General features: G+C 42.1%; 1 protein-coding gene across 5 annotated transcripts in view; it reads left to right on the top strand.

Annotated features, from left to right (window-relative positions):
* The window catches only part of il1rapl2 (interleukin 1 receptor accessory protein-like 2), a 464,615-nt gene that overhangs the window by 254,046 nt on the left and 202,998 nt on the right, over positions 1 to 7,571 (top strand). The gene's annotated exons all lie outside the window — the stretch shown is intronic.

Raw genomic sequence — 7,571 nt, 5'->3', positions numbered from 1 at the left:
CCCCTAATACTGTATCTGAAGTCTCTTTTATATAGACCTTAGCGGTCCCCTAATACTGTATCTGAAGTCTCTTTTATACAGACCTTAGTGATCCCCTAATACTGTATCTGAAGTCTCTTTTATTTAACCCTTAGTGGTCCCCTAATACTGTATCTGAAGTCTCTTTTATATAGACCTTAGTGGTACCCTAATACTGTATCTGAAGTCTCTTTCCCAATAGTCAGCCTTGGTGGCTTTCCTTTGTATGTGCCATTCTGAGTTCTCTAAAGTTGCTGTTGTAGTCAACTGAAGCACAGAATAGAACCATTGTGCTTATTGAGATAGCCCTGTGGTTATGTTGTTATGTATGGGTTGCTGCACATCGGTTGCCGCCGTGTTGGATGTTAACAAAAAGCTGCTTGCCGTCACTTTTCTATCGTCTTTGTGTTAAACCCGCCAATAGCTCGCTAAGTGGATAAGCCACTTTGTGATTGGTCCCTGCAGATTTGTAATGGAAGCAGACTAGTTTCCTTCGTGAACTGCTGGGCAAAATCAAATCGCCGTTAGATCGGGCTGGGTTAACCCAGTCTAGTGTTTACCCCTGACATCATTTCTTTATCCATCTGAGCCACATTTTAGGCCTGAACAATGTATCTCAGTGCTGGTGTGAAGCATTTATCCCTTGAGTTCCCAGTCGTTTTAGAGGCTGAATTAAAAACGGAAAAATAATGAAGACACTGCGAATGATTCATGACTCATAAAAGAGCCATTAAAACATAAACGGTTCTCGCTCCTTGTACAAATATCTGCTGTATACAGCCCATATGGAGCTGATTTAAATTTTCACAGGGACACATAACATCCAATCACAGGAGGACCTGGCACGGAGGAAAGTGAAACATATTTTTTTTAAATAGACATTTTTCTGGGCGCCATGGTAGCTCACCTGGTCAGAGAATGCGCCCACATACAGAGGTTCAGTCCTCGACACACCTTCATTCTCCATCTGTCTTCCCATACATATCTTAGCTGTCCTGTTAACAATAAAAGCCTAAAAATGCCATAAATGAATCTTTAAAATAGCCTTTTTTTTATTTGTTTATAGGAATATGTGTCCGTTTGGTCTCAGCAGAATAAATCTTCTTGGACAACTTGTGTCGTTTCACACTCACAATTAAGACAGGCCGTCTCTCTCTCTCTCTCTCTCTCTCTCTCTCTCTCTCTGTCTTGCTTATCTCCATCTCCTCATCTGTCCTATCCAAGAAAACACCCCTCTGTCATCTCTCGTTTGCTCTCGTCACTCCCCGCTCTCCCCTTAGCTGACAAGTCACACATCTCTCAACCTCTATTTACCCTCCTCCCTTTCATTATTCCCTATCTCAGTGGCTTTTATTCCCCTTCTTCCATTCTTTCTTTCTTCCCCCATTCAGAACACACTCTGACATATTATGTTGGTTAATCAGGAGACCCATTCATGAGGCACTCAGCCATTGTAATAGTCTATTTCGGATCCATATGACACCCTGTATTACAAAGCCCCTCAGCTGTCTGCTTCCCACTTTGCATTATTCAGATTGACAGACACAGTGACAGCCATTTACAGCAGCTGAGATGGACCCAGGAATGAAGGTGCTGAAAAATGCGGAAAGATGAAACATTTTCAGTCCTTAATTTCAAGTAATTTGGGGTTTCAAGAATTTGTGGGAAACATATGATTAGGAAGATTGTGATAGTTTACTATGTGCTGTTGAAAGGCAGATCAGCTGTCAATCAAACTGTACAGTTACACTTTTTCTTGGACACTTGAAGTGTTCATTTGTGGCACTCTTTTCTGGATTCTGGATCTCAATTTGGGGCTCAGGTCAAAAGGGTGTTCATCAGGGCCTGAGAGGTCTGTAATGGGTCTTCCCCCAGAGCTAAAAGGTGCCTAGATGGCACTGAGATGTGTATATCTACTACTAATCATGTGTACTACAGATCACCTGTGAAGCCCCAATGCTCCCTTTTGATAAACCAACCACTCAGGCTGCAACCAGAAACACACAACACAAACACACAAAAAAAAATCCATTTTCATTCGTCCCCATCTAACCTTGTTGCCAGCAGGGATTGGGTGTCTGGAAACGTCAGCAGTGAAGGTATTTGCTAAAACAACCTTGTCTCCTTCAACTCTGCCGTCAAAATGGCAATTTTTAACACATGGAATAATGTTAGCGCTTCGTAATCCTGCACAGTGCTCACCGATGTGTAAAAGCCCTTCCACACTAAAGATAACCTTGGTCCAGGTTGCAGTATAGACAGTGCATTCCCTGATTGAAGGCGCCCCTCTTGATCCAGATAAAGTCAGTCTACAAAGTCGGTTCAGTTTTGCACTTTTAATCCGCGCTACATTTCTGTGGCGTTTGTCGGGGGCCTTTTAGTAGATTTTGAGTCTATTATGGTGAGTGTTTTTCATCAGCAAAGTCCTTGGTGTTTTGTTTTTTTTCTCTGTGGAAAACTGTGATGTGGCAATAGTGTTTGCCTTACAAAGATGTGAAGAAAGATAGAGCGTTACTGTAATTACAGCTGACTGCTATTGCCAACAAAATGAAAGATTTGCATGAGAACATATGCCAGACAAGAGCAGGCAGGTCTAGTTTGATATGAGAATACAGCCAGCATCCAGTTTTTCATCATGTTGTGTCACGGCACAGTCCTTTCCTATTGGAGAGCCTGAGGTGGGTGGGGCTAACCTGCGTCCCAGAGCTTACATAGCGGAAGTGAAGGAGACTGACAGACAGTCCAGGAGGAAAACATGTGCTTCTGAATGGCATAATGTTTCCTTTTCCCCATCATGTTGTGTTCATGTTATATGTCTACAATTGAACAGACACCAGAGCGTCGGGGCTAATCGGCACTGTTCCAAGTTTGGAGCTGGTTGGAAGCCAAATCGACAGTGGAGTCAGGTTACAGGTAGGCCTTCCATCTTACCTTCATCATGGCTCCACCGCTGCTTTGTCTTCCAACCAGCCCCGTCCTTGGACACACCTAAGACAACAAACCAGAACCCCAAGTAAAAATTCGTTGCTCCGGTCATTAAGGATGTTTTCCTTAAGACGTGTCTCTTACTTATTCATAGCGCTCTTATGCTTGCGCTTGCCATCAAGAAATCACAGACATGCACCACTCTCAGGGATGCACCACTCTCTTTTTTTGCAGCTGTATTGTGTTTGAGTAGATGAAGACGGCTCACGTCAGTCAACACATTCTCACTCCCGTCTCGTAAAATACACCTCGGTCAGGTGCCTTTGACGTGTTTGACCCATCCACCCCACCGTCCAACCCGCCTACGCGGAATTTGCCCCTTACACACTACTTGCCAAACCCCGTCTAGATGCTGCTCTCCTCTGGTACGTCACATCAGACGCTGACAGCCAATGTCCAATAGTCCGTATTTTACACGTTCGGAGTGAGAACGGGTTGTGTCAACAGAATGTCACAAAATGTAATGTGACAGGTAAATGACAGTTGTCATTACAGCATGCACAACTAGCAGTTTGCACAGATATAGGTACATTATATATGGGTTAAGCAGGATTTATGGTTCCGTGTGTGTCAAGCTCTTTGCCGGCATGTGTGTGTGAGAGACTGACGTTGATTACTCTCATAGTGGGAGAAACGAAGAGTCTCCCCTGTGTTTTTTGACCACAGTCCAAAATCAGTAGCAGGAAAAGTTAACCTTCTCCTTAATTTCATGTTGTTTATGGAGTAGGAGAACCCGGAAATCCGGAAAAAGGTGTAAATGCGAGGGTACCATGCCACAGCCAAGCGGACCAATCCCAGTTGTTGCGGTCTGAGTCACCGTGATATGTGGTTTTTAGAGGTGCGCATCAGGCTACGCTGTACGGTTCCGTATCTCCACGTTCCCACGTACGTAGCCATGGCGTCAATTTAACGCAGCTAGCAGTACAATTGCACTGAATGCATCCTCTTGATAAAAGCATAATAACATGTTATAAATAAACACTATGCTGTAGCAAGGAGTGTAAACACGCTGTAAGACAGACAGAGAGACGGAGCTTGGTGTAGTAGAGCAGGGTTGTGAGTATAATTTATTGTGATGAGCGTAAACTGGTGGGATCATCCTCTGGGAATTGGGAGTAATTAGGTCAGTACTTACGAGAGGAGACACAGGTGCAAATGAGCCCAATCAGGCACTCTCTTGCCAATACACACATTAAAAGTGGATGCATAATTCATTTTACCTTTTTAAAATTTGAACAGAAAATGAAACTATTGCAAGAGGGAGGAAGAATACGAGAGGTAAAATAAAGGAAAATGCTAATTAGTTTGATTGTTTCCACTTGTTTTGACCAACCCAAAAAGTCATGGGCAAAAGCCGCTGTTGAAATTAAATTCCTCATTATGAGTATCTACACCCCGGGTAATAATCCGGCTTACTCTTATATCTAGGGTTGCTGTAAGCCTGTGGAGTCAGTTTTGTTTATGTATCAACGTTACAAATCAAGGATTTGCCTCAAGGGGCTTTGCAGTTCCTTAGACCCACAAATTACAAAACGAAAAAACTCCACAAACAAACAGGGAAAGAAACCTCAGCAAGAGTAAATGGAGAGGGAAGCACATTTCCTCGGTTCCTCTCTCTTTTCATGATTTCCTTTGTGTCTCTATACCATACCTCCTCGGTGGGAGGGAAAAAAACGTGACATACGGTTTTGTCGAGGCTCCACAAGGAGCTGTTACAGGTGGCCCAAAGTTTATACTTGCGCTCTTGTCTACTAGCAGGGCAGACGTGTGTGTGTTTGTGTGTGTGGTAGAGCAAATGAGAGAGCGATGGCAATTAGCTTTGGAGCGAGTACCATCGCTAACGTCATAGTGGGGAATCTGTAGCTGGAGTTAACCCTCTCCTTGGTTTTATGTTGGTTATGGAGATAGAAGGAGAACCGAGGAATGAGTCGGGGGAAATGCAACGCTACCAAGTCAAAGGCATTTCAAGTGTCATGTGATTCTCCTGTAGACTAACTTTGATAATACTGTGAGGAGCGTCGTTCTCTTAGAGGTGTGTGTGGTACCAAGAAATATTACAGTATTAACCCTCATGTTGTCCTCGGGTCAAATTGACTCGTCTTCCTATTCCAAGGTTGTTTTTAATTACCCAAAATAACATGATTGATTCCCACAACGCTCTTTGGCAAGTACAAATCTCTACTTTCTTTCATTTTGGGGTGTCCTATTCAATTTTACAGCATTTGAAAAAACAATTGAAGTGGTTTTGAAATAGTATTTATTAAAAGTTGACACTTTCCTAAAATTTTAGTCTAAATAATTCCTAATTTCTGCTTTTTTAACTCAAACATTAGGTATAATTTCCTATAAATAAAATTGAGTGACCATAAGTTCCAAAAATAACTGTAAAACTAAAGTTAATAAGTTAGTGTTACATAGTGTTAAAAGTATAAAAAGTGACAAACATTGAAAAAAAGTGTCAAAGTGTTGAAAAAAGGGACAAAAATGTAATAAATGGTTAAAAACATTGATAAAAAGCAAGATTTTTTTATCACAAGGGTTAAGTTACTTCTTAATACTCAGCACACTTTTTAACAAACGTGATCAATATAAGTCCATTATTTGCTCCTCTTGCTGTGCTTTTTTCACTGAAGACTGCTTCAGTGGCGAGACAAAAAACCATTAAAGTTGCGCTCCAGGAAACCCAACCCATAAACTGAAAACGCTTAAACACATGTAGAGCTGAGGGGAACTGCAGACCATGTGAGTTCATCTTTACAAATAACCCTTTCACATGCCACATAGTGTCATTTGATCCATATTTTATATGAAAATATTGATAGCAGCTTTACGTTGCATATATTGGCGGTAGCTCAGTCAGTAGGGAGTTGGGTGGGGAACCGGTGGTTCAGGTCCTCATACGGACCAAAGTATGGTGGTGGACTGGTAGCTGGAGAGTGGCCGGTTCACCTCCTGGGCACTGCCAAGGTGCTCTTGATATGTCTCGGGTTCTTGAGCAAGGCACCAAACCCCAACCTGCCTGGGGCGCCTTTCCATTGGCAGCCACTCTGACAACGCTCCATTATTGCAGTATTGGTACTGAGCATGTGTGTGTAATTCAGGCCAGTGTGTAATGTGTATAATTTTAACAACAGAGTGAAAACATTGTAATTTCCCCTTAGCAGTAGTAGTAGTAGTAGTAGTAGAAAATATAGTGGGATATATCATTTCTTAACCCTTGTGTTGTCCTCCGGGGTCCCAGAGACCTGTCCTGTATTCAGTTGTATTTTTCTGCTACGCTGGCCCGGTCCTCCGGGGTCCCGGGACAAATCCTGCACTCAAACGTGTCAAAAAAGCTGAACATGTCCCCTTGACACAAAGGACGGTCAACAATGACTCATCATTCTTCGTCCAATTAGTCAAACCAAATAAATAACATCAACTAAATGTTTAATCATCAGAGCTTATAGTATTAAGATTTTACAAGCCAACAACCTGACAGAAAGTGTGCCCCTAAGCAAAATATGCTGGAAATGGTGCAAAAGCAAAGTTTTCTCCACTTTAACTGTGAGTCAACAGACAAGTTAGGGGGCTAGCCGGCTTCAAACGGTCTGCTATAGAGCATGTTTTCTAGGGGGATTTTTATTTTGTCGTTTTTCAAATGTCAACCTCAAAGAGAAAAGCAACTTAATCAGGATGACTTATGTCTAATCCTTTACTTTAAAAAAAAAACTTTTTTCTTTAACCTCAAATATTAGTTCTTTTATCCCGCAGAAAATCAGTCTCGTGGAGATCTATTTAGGAACGAGCTTACTAAGTACATTTACTCAAGTACCTTACTTAAAGGTCCCATGACCTTGGGATGCTTTTATATAGACCTTAGTGGTCCTCTAATACTGTATCTGAAGTCTCTTTCCCAAAATTCAGCCAATGTGGTATTAATACTTTTGCTGAAGTAAAGGATATCAATACTTCCACCACTGCTCTTTTATCAGCCAATTAATGGTTTGCTGAGCTCTCCTCTTCCTCACCCAGCCTTTTTAAGGTGGATCACTTGTCATATTAATTACATCAAAGGACGTGTGCAGACAAACAAACATGCTCCATAATGAGTGCATGAGTTATTAAACATTTGTACTGTCAATTATGTGCATCTCATTAAATCACAATGATCATTTGTGCAGCACTTCAGCAAACAAAATGCTTCTGACTGCATAAGTGCTATTTATGGATCAGTGCAATAATTGAATTTAAATCTGTTTGCTCGAATAGTAGCGCAGCTGTTTTTATTTCGACGCCCATGTATTCCAATCTGTCCTGCCACACCCGGCGCATGGCGTCTGCGTCAACCTGCACACTGCAGCGATCGTTTCGGTGTCTCCTCTATTTCTTGTGCGAGAAGTGAGTGAATGTGTCAAGCCAGGCAGGTAATCACATACAGGAAGACCACAAAGCAGCTGGATATTTTACAAAACACACTAACCCTTATGTGGTCTTCCCTTAGACCAGGGTCAACGTTTTCCAGGCCAAGGACCCCCAAACTGATGGCGAGATGGAGCGGGGACCCCCTAATTATATATATTGTATAA

This window comes from Etheostoma cragini, chromosome 10 (assembly GCF_013103735.1).
Source record: "Etheostoma cragini isolate CJK2018 chromosome 10, CSU_Ecrag_1.0, whole genome shotgun sequence".
Lineage (NCBI taxonomy): Eukaryota > Metazoa > Chordata > Actinopteri > Perciformes > Percidae > Etheostoma > Etheostoma cragini.
The sequence above is the reverse complement of the archived record's forward strand: the minus strand, read 5'-3'. Positions and strand labels throughout refer to the sequence as shown.